Below are 15102 nucleotides of genomic sequence, written 5' to 3'. Positions count from 1 at the left end.
TCATAGCCACAGAAACTCTCTGTGACTCAGTTTCCACTTCTGTAAGAAGTTTATACTATCACTTACCTATCCCAGGATTAATTGCAAGAGCAAAGCACTTTGCTATTAGAAAGGGTACGTTTTACTGTTTTTCTTTGTTATCCATTTAAAATTAACAGTTTATGAATAAAAGTTGGGGGAAATTAACCTTTGAAGGATTAGAATTTGCAAGGAAAGCGACAGCACTGTTACCATGGTGATAGGCTCGCAAAAGATTCTAAAAGACAGACAGATATAACTGTAAGCAAAGCGTAACTTATTCATTGTGCAGTAAGTGGGCCAAATTCTGCTGTCCTGCTATGATCCAAACCAATTCAAGTCAGTGGTAAAATGCACATAATAGTAATAGAATTCAGCTCTTACATCGGTGTAAATCTGGAGTAACTCTGTTAAAGTCAGTGGTGTTAGGTTGGATTTACACTAGCATAATTGAGAGTATAATATGGCCCAATAAGACAACTCATATGGGTAAGGCATGCAGGATTTGGAGATGATTGTTTAAAATAATTTGGATTTATTTTTCCAGAGGCTATTTAATTACTGGTGGCCAGCTATAATGTTACTTGCATACCATTTATTTTTAAACTATTGAGGGTTTTTTCCCCCTTCATATGCATTGGGAAGATTAAGCGATCCATTTTAAGAGTAAAAAGAACAGGAGTACTTGTGGCACCTTAGAGACTAACAAATTTATTAGAGCATAAGCTTTCGTGGACTACAGCCCACTTCTTCGGATGCATATAGAGTGGAATAAATATTGAGGAGATCTATATACACACATACAGAGAGCATAAACAGGTGGGAGATGTCTTACCAACTCTGAGAGGCCCACCTGTTTATGCTCTCTGTATGTGTGTGTATATATATATCTCCTCAATATTTATTCCACTCTATATGCATCCGAAGAAGTGGGCTGTAGTCCACGAAAGCTTATGCTCTAATAAATTTGTTAGTCTCTAAGGTGCCACAAGTACTCCTGTTCTTTTTGCGAATACAGACTAACACGGCTGCTACTCTGAAACCTGTCATTTTAAGAGTGTCATTTCTCAGAATGTTGAAACAACTGTTGAAAGAAAGACAGAAAAAAAGACAAAGAAAATGGTGCTCCATGGAAAAGTTATTTTCAAACCCAGTTGTAGAAGAATGTGCTTGTGTAGCCTGAACATTTTTTAGCAATGAAGCCATAGTACTAAAATATTAGATATTTAATTTATGTTTTCATTGCAAAGATGTATTGTAATTACATTCAAAGTCATCAACAATAGCGGAATGGTATAAACAAGATCTAACGCACATGCTATTAAATTAGGCGGCTTCTAGCATTATTATCATTGGCAGTAAAATTGCTTTGATTGCTATCAGTTATAATCAAATATAGGAAAAGGCTGGAATGCTAGTACCTTCCACAGTAGTATGTTCTTTAGCAGTCAAACAAAACTGTGACATATCAATTTAAAATTCTCCTTTGCAGTAGCAGATTAACAACATAATGAATGCTTGATTTGTTGCAATGTACAAGTTCAATTATTTTATTTTCATCTGTCCACTATAACAGGTCATTTGTCCATTTCAATAGGTTAGCATTGTAAATGAGCCAATTCAGCATACTGAACTGTTTGTAACTCTGAGGCCACCGGTCCTACAGAGCTCTCTCCTAGGAAATGACAGCTGAAGTACCCCAACCTATCTTCACTGTCATGATGGGACACACTGGGATGGAGAAAGAGTGTTTCTCAGGTGACTGGGTCTCAGGCCATTCAGAGCTTTATGAGTCATAACCAGAAATGGATTGAATTCCCTTCTCAAGACCAATGGCTGGTTCTTCTACCTAGTAGTGTCTCACCACAAGCAAGCATCAAAATGCAGAAGCTGTTTCAGAGCTGGCTAAGTCATTGCACCTTAAAGCATAGCTCGAAGGTAGATGGTATCTGAGTAGTTATTTGTCTCCAAGGCAGGGGTTTGATACCCATGCCTCATTCAGTCAATGCTTGTGGGAGTTCAGGGCACATGGACGGGGGTTGTAAAAACACATCTGTGAAGTCAGTGAATTTCCCTTGCCAGAGGGAACACCACAGAGATAACTTTCCTCTCCCAAAACCAGTCCCAAGTCCCCCCAGAAGACATTCAAGAGAAGTCAGCAGGGGGGCATGGGCACGTTGAAGCAAGAAAAGCAAAAGCTGTAGATGTAAAGGGGGTCCATTCAAGGGTCCCTTTGGAGATTCAGGTTCATGCAGCTCTAACCTCTAAAAACTGAAAGGATTGGTTGGCTTCCAAACCCTACAAAACCACACGGTGGGATTCAGATTTCAAAAGTCTTCATAAAATGCACCCTTCAGGATTTGCACAGCCCTAATAATAATGCTTTGCAGCCCTAATAATAATGCTGTGCAATATATCTGTATTGTCATCTGCCATTACTAGGAGGTGACACTTCTGAACAACCACGGTTAGGAGAGCCTTTGAAAGGACATATGGATCCAACATCAATGGGGAATGTTAACTGGTAGAATTCCTAAAGCCCTCTCATTCCGAGAGTTCAGAGATTCAGAACTCTTCTTGGAACTCTAGAGCGTTAACAAATACAGCCTCAGAACATAAATGGATTTGGATTCTAGTGTTCCCCCAAGGTTTATAGTTTACTATTGAACTCCATAAAGGACTAGAATTACTGTGTGTACTCTTTGCTATTGGGTCACATCACAGACAAAAGGACTTATGCCTAAATACAGTGGAGCCCTCGTGAAGTTATTAAACGTAAAGGCTGGGATGTTAAAAGGGGCCTACATGAATTAGGGGTCCATCTCCCTTAGGCTTCTTTGAAAATCCCAGACAAAATACAAACTGGACTAGATCATGACTACTCTGGCTAATTTGATGCTTTGACTCTGCCTATGACCTGTACTGGATATGTAAAGGTCAGAGAAGAATGAAGACCTCCTCTACAAAATAAACTTGAGTCAACTATGCCCGTACACCATATGGTATACAGTATACAGAGGGAAAATACTTCCCTATCACATCTGATGGGTCATCTTATGCCATGAAAAAAACATCAGATACTTGAAATTTAGTTTACGTTCAGGGTCTGTCTACACTGTGAAAAGGTGAGTTCTTAACTCTGGTTAGCTAACTCTTCAAATAGCAGTTCAGACATGGCTACTCAGCTTTGAATTTGGGTTAGGAGCTTGAGTTCAACCCCAGACTACCCTATAGACTTTAACTCCAGCAACTAACCTGAGTTCAAAGCCAAGTTACTGTCTTCACTACTATTTTAACCCACATTAGCTAACCCATGTTAAGAACACTTTTTTTTTTCCAGTGTAGACATGCCCGTAGAGAGCAACGTATAAGTCTAGTATCAAAATTCAGCACTGTGAATTATAACTGGAAATCCAGAGTGAGCTTTGGCTAGGGTGGGCCAAATTCACCCATGGTGTAACTAGTGAAATCACTAGAATAAAGCCAGGACTAAAACTGAGCAAGTATTTTTATAGTTAATTTTTTTTTATTAGGTGTAATCAGAACTGCTGAAAGAACCCATGCTTTTCTACATAAGAGGGTGCCAGATATGGTGTTTCTTACAAGTTATTTTTATCACTAAATAGCTTATTTTAAAAAAAGTTTTAGAAGTTTGAAAACATGAACTAAAGACACATACATAAAGAGGGCCAGATTCTCAAACTCATGGCCCAAATGAAGCAGAAAGCACCTGGATCTCCCATGTTGTGGATTGCCCCAGCGGGTGTAGAGCTGGCAAGCCAGCTCCCGCACCAGCCCCGCTGCAGCCCTGGACATAGGGCACATATCAACAGCAGAAAGGGGGCATGGGCAGAGCATGCGCAGCTGCGGGATGGCCTCTTAGAGGCGTTGCAGGGAGCTGCAACCAGCCACAATCTTTTGTGCCCCCCAATCCCCATCCACCTAGCCCAGATGGACCCAGCGGATAATCCGGCCCGATATATAAAAACTATAACCAGCTATTTGTTTTGGTTTTTTAAAGATGATTGAAATGATACAAGATCAATAATTATCTATCTTTGCACCAATCTTAGTTCTGAAGTTTGCATTATGTTAAAAAGACAGTTGGCATCTGTAACATCCCTGTATGCAAATTCCAGTACATTGCTTTGAGTTATGTGTCTGCATGTTAGGTAGGAAAGCATGGACATTAACAGAGAGCCACAGCAAAGCATCTAGTGCATCTGAATCTTTTGTTTGCAGCTCAGTCTTTTCCTGCCTAGCAGTGACAGGATCAGGGAAGAATTTTCTGTGACTAATTAGGTTTTAACTTGCCAGAGAGAAAATGGACATTGGCAGTCTATTGTATAATAGTGAAACATAGTTTGAACTAGATTGAACTTAATTTCCTTTTCACTGAAAGGAAAGAAAGATTAATGAAATATCCCCAAATCCATCCTGTTAGTTTTTATTAAATCAGCAAATGAAATTTAACCTCCAATTCTGTTATAAAATCTTTTTCCTGTAGATTAAGTTTCAACAAACAAAAATGAAATAGACATACTCCCCTCTACAACATTGTAGATATGAAAATTACATTATTTCAATCAACATTAAAGTTACTTTAGGCAAATGCCCCATTAAGAAACAATTATTTCTGTAAAAAGAAACATAAATGTTACCTAGACTTTATTAAACGATGTCACTTGGCTAATTATTTCTGAAAACCATTTACTGACATCCCAACATTTACTTGCTGTTTTTGTCAGTAATACTAGATCAGTCCTAAAGGAACATGGATTTCTCTTTTATTAATTTTATACTTTCCATGGGATCCCATCCAGGTAATACTCCTATTTCACTTACTCTATGGATTTTTAATTATTATTTGTATTCTATTACTACATGAATCTCCTGACTCATTCCTCTTCCTCACCCCAGTATAAATCAAGAGCAATTCCACTGAAGTCAGTAGATTTACACCAGTGTAAAACCAAAGTAAGTAAGAAGAGAATCAGGCCCTGTGTGCTTTCAGAATATATCAGTTTAGATATATGTATGCACATGCAATACAATTCAGGCAACTATTCCCAGCCGAGGAGTCCCCTTTCTAGTTGAGATTTAAACGACAAGTCAGTCAACTAGGATCCTGATCCTGTCATTGGATACATGAAGCCAGATGCTTGTTCCTCCACCCCTGGAGCCAAACACTTGCTGTGACATGTAGCCCCACTGAAATCAGTGGGGTGCAAATCTGACTGAAGGTTTGAGCCATCTGTACTGTAGGTGGGAGGAGGGAATTTGTGCCTGAAACATTTTAGTTGCCATTAATCATAACATTTTTCCTGATTAACTCACCTGCTCAGTAGCACAAGGGTGTGAATGTGTGTGCGCTGAATATATATCACTGGGAGACCACCCCCTCTCTAATACCTGACAATACAAGGTCTCAACCTGTGAGGAGTGGAGTACTCTCCATTCCCAAAGAAGGCAGTGAGATTGGGTGTTTCCGCACCAACATGAGGGGCTGGACATCTTGTTGGGTCAGGCCCCAAGAGGCTTGATCCTGCAGCCCTTTCTCCAGTGAGCATTCCCTCTGAGTTGAGTTGCTCCACCCTGTCATGTAACTCAGAGCACAATAAAGAAGCAATTGCTGCCGTAGAAATTAAAATGTTAACACTGTTTACGTCAAACTTGCCAGTGCTCAGTACTACGCCAGACGATATGAAACTGTATAAAATATTCAGAATGATTGCCAAGAAAGTAGATGCGCTGCCAATGCTCCCAAGCACATCCTCTGGAACTGATTACTCCTAATCCTTTAGAAAAATGTATAAATAAAATGATGCCAAGACTGATGGACAAGCTGGGGCACCTACTCATGTTTCTAATATATTGCTTCCCCCTTCCCCCATATGAAATGCTCTCCTCTTTTAGTAACTAAAGTTGACAATCTTCAAAAGAAATCAAACTGTATATAAATGAACATTCTGAAGCATGTCACAGCAAGTCAGAAACTATTGAAATCTACTAGAACTCCCCTAAACAAGAATTTAAATCTGTTAGTAAGGCTTTAGTAGAGTCATTAGTTAACTTATTGGTAGGAATGTGCTTAACAGGAACACCAGAGATGTTTACACTTAGTATTAGCTTCTCAAGCATGTATTCTAATCCCAAAGCCCCCATCTAGGCGTTACTGGGAATGCAGCAATTACTTACGTTCTCTACAAGTGAGAGGAGGGATGAAGAAATCCTCAATAGGTGGATAATTAGTTTTACGCACTACCATTCTCTGCATGGGGCCAGATCCTGTGGTCCTGATTTACTCAGGCCATGCTGCCACTAAAGTCAAAGGGAGTTTTGCCCCAATACAGTCCAGACCACCAACTGTGATCATCAGGGTTGCTTGGCGGTATGTCAGGAGACACAATGGCTTGTTCTCCTTCCTTAAATATATTGTAATAGTCTTTCTTTATCAAAAAGTGTCTAGGAAGCTAGAGTAAGTGGGTTTCAGCAGCCTATCTACTCATTAATAACTGCAGCTGGTGCTTGCTTTGGTGTTTTATTTTGTGCTTAACACAATACATCTTTAGAACAGATGGATTTAGCAAATCCTATCAAGATACTAAATAGGAATGAGGTGCATTTAAAACAGCTGGCCGCAAACTGGTTTTACATATAATAGAGGAGTGGTATGTATTCATATTCTCCACCTCCTAACACACTATGGTTTATCATATGTCTGGAGAGTTGATATTCCTCTGAAACAAAGGTAGTTTTACTCCAAAATAGGGATTGTTTATGTCTAAACATGGATATTGGGAGGAAAACAGACTAATATGATAGCACTGTTTTTGCCAACTCATTATAATTACAGATGGTCCAAGCCAGAAAATTCAGACACAGATTTCAGATCTAAAATACGCCCCCCCCCAGAACTTGAAGTTCATTATAGAGATAGATCCAGGGTCATGTATAGGTACTTAGGTGCATGGACCATCTCCAGATGGAATATAACTTATTTATATGCTTGCAAAGATATACAGTGATAGGTGATCAATGAATCATTGCTAAGCTAGTAATGAAGACACACAGTAGAAACCCAGTTATGTGAACTTCCCTTTTTGACACATCCTGGGTTCCACTGACTGATTATCTCAACACATTTGGCATTGACCAAGCAGTTCAGCTAATCATGAATTTATTGCATATCCATCCACAAATACTTAAACCAGAGCTTGGAGTTCTTTACTCACCAACAGTCTATATGCAGATCTCTCCCATTTTTGCTATTTAGCACCATGAACTGGGTGCAAATATTTAGTGCTGGTTAGCATGAACAGTCTGTGAGGTGCTTCCAATTTTCATGGGTTACCCATTGAGTTAAGTCTTCATAAGAATTCACAGCCTAAGTAAAGGCAGTAGAAGGCTGTGAATTCACCTTGACCACTGCAATTCTGCTGCACAAGAGTGGGTGTAGGATGTGGAGGGTCCACCACACTTGGGGTCCTCACTCTCTATGCAGTGAGTGACTGAACTTTGCAAGATCTCCACCCTATGTGGTGCTAAGGAGAGCTCCAGGGATTGCAGCAGGTTAAGGGAGGTAAAGTGCCATGGCCAGTGGATGACCCACCAGTCAAACCCTTCCCACTTGGTCAGGAAAGACACACAGCTGAGGAGGCTGCAGTGCTGTGGCTGCAGTAATGGCCTGTGAGCAGTTCTCTAGCCACTCAGAGGCTTTGAGGAAGGGAGGATTCCATTCTCTCACTCACCTGCAAACCGCCCCCAGCCACTGCAAAGGATCTGCCATAGGTGAGAGGAAAAGAAAAGAAAGCAAACCCAAGATCAGTAATATACTTGCCATGTCCTATGCATGATTTTAAGAAGCATTGCCCTAGGGGCGCACACACACAGTGTCCATGTTGCTAAGAATGGACAGTGATGACAGGGGGCCAGATGATGTACTACAGTTAATGGGAAATGCGTGCATGCATCTGGAGAGAGAATTTGACCCCAAGTGATTTTCAGTAGATTATATTTTGTTACCTAATTTGATATTCATTTCACCAAAATGAAAACTGCTCTAGATACTCATTTGCAATCAAACAAACAAAACGCTGTACAATAAATGCATCTATCTAAGGTTTCATGGTTTTGAAGAGCTTACTGTTCATATAATTCTGATGCCTTACCAGGCTTTCAAAAAGCACATGGGGGCTTCCAGAATTTTCGAATCTTGGTCCTGGCATGTGGAAAATAAGTTTTTTTAAACCTGTCACTATCATATGCCCTATGGATCCTCAGGCAAACAGTTAGACTGCCTACTTCCTTTTAGAAGCATTTGTTTAAAGTCATTCTTAACTACATGCTAAATGGGTCAGGGAGGGAGCGGGAGAGAGAACCCAGAAGGAATTCAAGAACCAATTTTTGTTCTTTTGGATTTTTACCCACACGTACAGGGAACAGGTCTCCTATCTTTGGCACATCATAAAAGGATTTCTCTCTTCTGCTGAATATTTTATCCCTCTAGCATCCAAAATGTGTTGCTGAACAATGGCTGATGAGAGGGTGTTGGCTCTGGTGCAATTTTACCATCCCTTCATCTGTCATCACTGGGGAAAAAGAGTCACACAGTCAAATACTTGTAACTATGCACAAGAGTATTCGTTATTTGGCATTCTCCTGTTTGCCACCCAATTGGGGAGAAATAATATCATGTGACCTAGGATAGCCATTTACAAGTCATGAACAACACACACAAGTGAGCAGTTTGTGAACAGCCTAGAGGCTGAAATTAGATTGCATGAACTAGACAATAATGAATAGAGAATAACTTTGCAAAATTAAATCGGCCAGAACCTTAGGGTCATTTCAAATTATGCCCAATGCCAGTAGCCCTAAGGGATCATTAATGGAGCTGGGGATCCTCAGGGTGCAAGAACTCCCAGCCCACACCCCCTCCAACAGCTGCAGAAAAAGTTTGTGACATAGGAGCCACAAAGGCGGTTCTATCCAAGCATCCCTTGTACTTGAATGATCCTTGTATGGCTGGCTTAAAATCCACTTTGTGGTGACAGTGAGGTGCAAAGCTGGTACAGCACAGCCCATGATCTGGGCCAGAATCTCTCGGTTAATGATTTTCAGTAAGACAAAGGACATTCATCACATCATGTATTTGCAATGAATAATTCAACCAGATCCTTCACTTCATATCACTTTAGGAAATACTTTCTTCCAAAAAGCAAGAGGACACAATCCAAGATATATCTACATTGTGCATCCTGTACATAGGTACTAACTGTGAGGCAGCAAATGCAACCCAAGGTTGCTGCCCTGAAAGAAAATAAAAGAGCGCTCTCATAGACTGTCTCCAAAACTCATGCTGTTGCTGCCCTACTTTCTGGGTGGCGGTGCTGCTGCTGCTTCTCATGTATCATCCTGTTTTCAGACACAAACTAATTATTATGTAAAATGCAAGATGCAAGCACAAAATCAAAACCCCTATAATCATAAAATCCAGCATATGGAAAACGTAATGGGCTGTGTTGAGTGAAAAATTGCTCTCGTCGACCTTTGCCAGCAGTTGATGCTTAGGATGCACCCAAAAGCCTACTCATTTATACACCATCCCCATACCAAAAAGAGATCCAAAGTGCCATCCCCTGTTAAAAAATTAACTGCAAAGAGAGACTTGTGATAACCCAAGTAAAGGCAGCAAAGCGAGGTCATTGATTGTTTTTATTAGGAAACCTGTAAAGATCTGCTGTGGCCATATGGGAAGTTTTGAATGGAAAGAAAACGTCACTGAGATATTTTCAGTTTTATTAAGGACATGAAAACAAAGAACATGGTTGCTCCATTTGTTGCTGCTTAGGTATAATTAGCAATGGGTGGCCTTGGACGTGCCAGAGGTTGCAGGGCTTGCCCCTGTGCACGGGACAGTGGGGGAAGAGGACATGAAAAACACATTCCCTAGAGCAGGCACCCGCACAGGGTATGGAGTGCACACGACCTGCAGCAGTGAAGCCTGGACTGCATGATGATGAGGAGAGAACAAGCTGCATCTTTACATGGAAAGTCAGAGCACTGCTCCTCAGTGTATACTCCCGCAGGGCTCCCGAAGGCATTCTGCCTACTGTACTCCTTATCTGCAGGCAGAATGCCTCTGGCCAATACCATTGGTGTACCATGGGACCTTGGAGGGGGAGCAGAGAATGTGGGAAGAGATTTTGCAAAGAGGGTTGGGGGACCTCAAAGAGGGGGACAAGAAAGTGACTTTGAGGTGAACCTTAGAGACTGGGGTAGTCAATAATCATAATAAAACCATGGTCCTTTATGTGAATCTTCAAGCTCAGGCTCATAGACATGCCTTTTGCAGGACAGCAATATCCTGGATTAGTTACTGTGCTTAGGGGCTGATACTATGCCTTAAAATGTAACTGCTATTTACAATTTTTATCCTACACACATGATGGTGATGGTGGTGGTGGTGGGGAGGGTGGGGTGGCTGTGATCAGAATCCAGTGGTAAATGCATAGAGAAGCATACTCTGTAAAATGCATTTTGACCAGCCACCTGCACTCAAGAGTAGTAAAACCATCTTTATACAAGCAGTTAAAAATAATATCCTTTCTTTGCAAAATAACATCATCAGCAACAGTTCATGAAACAATTGCACAAGCCTGCAGAACTGTTCTGTTATGGATACTCACGCACAGTCTTAAAGGGCATGGCTCAAGATTACAAACAACATTGTTACATGAAGTGCATTTGATAATTAATCTCATTCAATGTTTAAAAATCTCTCGTAGGTTTTTAATTAAAGTTAAGAGGATCCAAGTGGTGGTTCTGATTTTACAGTATATGTTTACCATTAGATTAGTTCTGGCTGATTGATGTGCATGCACTAGACCTACTTCAGAACGTTCTGCTTGAAAAGCATGCTGAATCCACTTTTACTGTAGCATACCCAAGACACAATTAGCTGCCCTTGCTGCCTCAGAATCATTGTTTATTACATGGTCAAAAACTGGAATAACTGTTGCAATTATTTTCTTGGAAAGATTATTTATTTTAACTCTGTACCTTAACAATGGGCAAACTGGTAAGCCTGGATAATTTTTTTTTTTTGTTTCCTAGCCAACACAATTACAGACCATGTTGCTACCACATTCTGATACCGTGGTAGATGGTTAGTCTATAGCAGAGTTTCTGTTAGCATGATGGCCACACTACCCCTAGGTCTAAGACACCACAGCCCTGTTCACATGGGATACTAAAACCACATGGTAGTCTTGCTAGCCGGCAGAGGAACAGTTCAGTGGTTTGTGCCTTACCCTGCTAAACCCAGGGTTGTGAGTTCAATCCTTGAGGGGGCCACTTAGGGATCTGGGGCAAAATCAGTCCTGCTAGTGAAGGCAGGGGGCTTGATTCAATGACCTTTCAGGGTCCCTTCCAAATAGGTATATCTTCATATATTATAGCTTCAACCACATTTGAAAAGCTGTAAAGCACAACCAAGAGCAGCACCTATCATTGGTTTTCAAATGCAGCATTAGCTATTCTAACTCTGATCTTAGTGTAGTCAGAGCTACACAAAACTAGAGTCTATTTTAATCGAAATACATTTTAAATACAGCCCTAAGGCAAAATCTTGCACCTGGTGCTATTCTTACAAGGGATGAAGGAGTGACACCAGCCACTAGCAAGTTGCCAGTGCTGTTTTGCCAGCACAATGCAGGATAACCTAAGGACATCAGGACACATGTTGAGATTTCTTTAAAAGGAATAGCTTGTCTCCCCCATAACGCATGCTGTAGCATCCATGCGAGGTGGTCTGATCATGTCCCCAAGATGACAGATCCCATCATCTTGGGGTCTTTGATACCCTTGCTAGTGCCCCACATAATAGTCTCTTGTATGCAAGGCAGAAATCTTGACCGATTTCTCAGTTGGTATGCCGGTGGATAAAGAAAGAAGTTCCCCTGGGCCATTTTCATAGCCCTCCCTTTCCCTGACCCAAGCACACCTGTGCTACACAGGACAGTATTAGATCCCTAGAGATTTTCTGCAGTTAATTTTATTGTCTGAATAAGAACACAGTAGTAAGAGCCTCAGAAACTATCCAGTCTGAAATGGAACCAGAAGCCCATCTTGCTCAGTGGGGCTATTTTTCACTCTATCAATGCTTTTCTTTAAATGTCTGTAGTAACGACTTGCTGAAAGCCTGGGCTATTTGACATTGTTTTGAAGTTGAGGCTGTCTTCAAGGCCCTAACCTTCAATTTCACATGTTGTAAGCCTTTCGAATCTGGTATTAATAATAAATATTATTGCCGTGCATCCTTATTTTTTGCTTAATTGAATTACAGAAAATGTAATAGCCTTATGAAAACAATATATGAGTTTTCAAACCTAATTAACATGATACAAGTGCAAAGGTCACTAAAACAGTTGTTTTATCTGGAAACCTTCCATACAAATAGATAAAAACTAAACTGCATTTAATTCAGCAACTTCAGTTAGAAGTCAAATCAAAGATGACTAGTTCTGGCCTGCGGGTGCAGCCTTTCTGGTAATAAATACTTTCCTTTTGTCATGATTTTAGAGAAAGAGAGATACAAACCCTGTCAAAGGTTTTTAGGTTTGTCCAAGTCAGCCATGACCAGGACTTAGTGATACAGGGTTGGCCTATTCGCTAAGGAGAAAAATCAATCCAGATGTAATAGAATCTCATCAGCCTGCAGTAAGTTTTATTTTTAAATGAATTCTTTTTTTCTCCCCTTAATACACACAATCCTGGGGCCCGATTCTTCAGTCCCTCCTTGCACAAATCTCCAATTTAAGTCCATAAGAGTTCTACAAATAGAGGGCCTTCAGGACTTAACTCCTTACATATTTCTCCTTTATATTTTCTTATATAGTCTTCACATGGATTTCCCCTCTGCACTGACTGTGAGAAGGGCTTTGGGATGGCAGCACACCCACTTTTATTACAAGCCCAGAGACCTGCATTCAGCAATTGACTTATTGCTTTCATTCCCTCCCCATGCTGATGTATAGAAGTAATTCCTTCCTATCTCGGAAGAGCAGAGAACGACCATGGTATATTCACTATGCCATTTGTTTGCCGATCCACAGACACCTTAACCACTGGCTGCTACCTTATCAGCCACACAAAATGCTGCCCACTGACATGGTCAACAGCATGTGAGCTTCTGTGACAGGCACTAAATGCCTACATGGATGCCATTGGATACCAAGGGCAGCATTCTCATACCCATGCCAACCTGAATAAGTGATGACATGTTTTATTTCATCATTACTGCCAATACAGCTCCTAAAATTGTTCTTCCAAGGAGGACATGGAAGCATTTAAAATAAAAAAGAGTTTGACATTGCAACAGCCTTCTTAATGGTAGAACACACTCATTTCGGGTTCACCACCACCACCTTTATAGAGTCATAGAATTTTCAGACCAGCCAAAAGCCACCTCTTCAAAAGAGCTACAAAAGCCGGGAAAAGTTAACACCACCACCACTTTGCACTTCCAGGGATATCACTCTGAGGATCTCAAGGCGATTTACAAACAGAAAGAAGACTAAGCCTCACAATACCTCCTGTGCAACAGATTTTACTATTGGCCTTTTACAGATGGGCCAACAGAGGAATGAAGAGGTTAGTAACTGGCACCAGAACCCAGATCCCATGGTACTCTTTAAACTCAAGACCATCTTTTCTTCCCCTAATGAACATTTAAAATTCAATGTATATTTTCCTGTTTAGTTCAATCATTTAAAGAGTTGAAAGATGTAAACCACTCAGATTATAACCAGCACAACCCAGAAAAAGAGGAAAACATTTTTGGCCATAGTCCTTTTTTAAAATTCTTTTGCAACATCTATGCTTCATTCATAACAAAAATATCATTTTTATATGAACACATAACAGCATGAGAGCAGGTTTTGGGTGAGTGCAGTTTTACACAATGAAACCAAAAAGGGCTTCCCCAAACAAAGACTGATCATATGGCTAACAGCTGTGACAGGAGTATCCTTATGTAATCTGAAAAGTAGTAACAGTCACCTTTGCTGGTGTTCCCATTTCAGAAGCAACTAGCTGGTAGCATAGGAAACAAATATGTGAGGTAATTTTTCTTTAGGAATGTAAAAGAATTAGGTAGAAAAATGCCAATGAATAAAAGAGAAAGAAAATCTAAAATAGAAAAAAGCTTTTAAAATAATTCACATGTAGGGGCATGAGGGTTGCTCTTTGTGTTTGTAAAAAGTGTAACTTTCAGTCTAGATGACTTAAATATTATAATAAGGAGATAAGAACCAAAATATGGTTTATGTGAGAGCATAGCGTCTCTCCTCAATAACAGACAGCACCACACTATGAAAACATAATGACCTCTGTCCCTTTAGACAGACATACTGAAAGCTGTTAAGCACAGAAAACAAAGCCATCTCAGTTTCAGACCTAGGTACACCACAATATATATTTTCCTACACAAGCACTGTACACATTCTGAATCTGAGAAGTCAGTGTATGCTTCCTGGGTCACCCTGCTAAACCTGCTGCCTGGTTTCTTTATTAATTCTCCTCAATCTTCCACCTGTGACTAATGGATAAAAGCAGCAACCCACTAAACTGTTTTATTCACAGGTAGGGAGAAGAGCAGAATTTGTGAGAAAGAACAAACCAAAGCAATTGGGAACATAAAAAGGGGAGAGGACAACTGTGGGCATGCAAAATCTCCTTAGAAATAAGAGAGGGGGAAAACATAACAAGAGTTATGAACAGCACTTACCTGCTATGGAAGATACAGCAATAAGCCAGCTGCAAAATGGCTACTTTGGGGCTACAGCTGCTTATCTCTGCTAAATTTAAAGGGCTAGAAGGGCACGTTGGGAAAAAAGTTCCTCTAAAGAAAAGTTAATAGGTACTAGGGAAGAACTACAGGAGGATATGCCTACCGAAAGGGCTGTTCCTGCACATTGCTGTTGTCTATTATCTTTTTCTATAGTGAAACCCACAGGAAAGTAAACTATATTAGGTTCATCTTGTGGCATTATCTAGAATAAATAATGAGAGGACAGGGTA

At 40.4% G+C, this 15102-nt stretch overlaps 1 protein-coding gene across 1 annotated transcript in view; it reads right to left on the bottom strand.

Annotated features, from left to right (window-relative positions):
* Positions 1-14852, bottom strand: part of LOC117876975 (alpha-1-antitrypsin-like) — a 190449-nt gene extending 175597 nt beyond the window's left edge. The window contains exon 1 of the mRNA XM_034769618.1: positions 14810-14852. The gene's annotated coding sequence lies outside the window, so the exon portion shown is untranslated. The remainder of the gene's footprint in view (positions 1-14809) is intronic.
* Between the last annotated feature and the right edge of the window lie 250 nt (positions 14853-15102).

Source organism: Trachemys scripta, chromosome 4 (assembly GCF_013100865.1).
Source record: "Trachemys scripta elegans isolate TJP31775 chromosome 4, CAS_Tse_1.0, whole genome shotgun sequence".
NCBI classification, from domain to species: domain Eukaryota; kingdom Metazoa; phylum Chordata; order Testudines; family Emydidae; genus Trachemys; species Trachemys scripta.
Note: the sequence above shows the minus strand (reverse complement) of the source record. Positions and strands in the feature narration are given on the sequence as shown.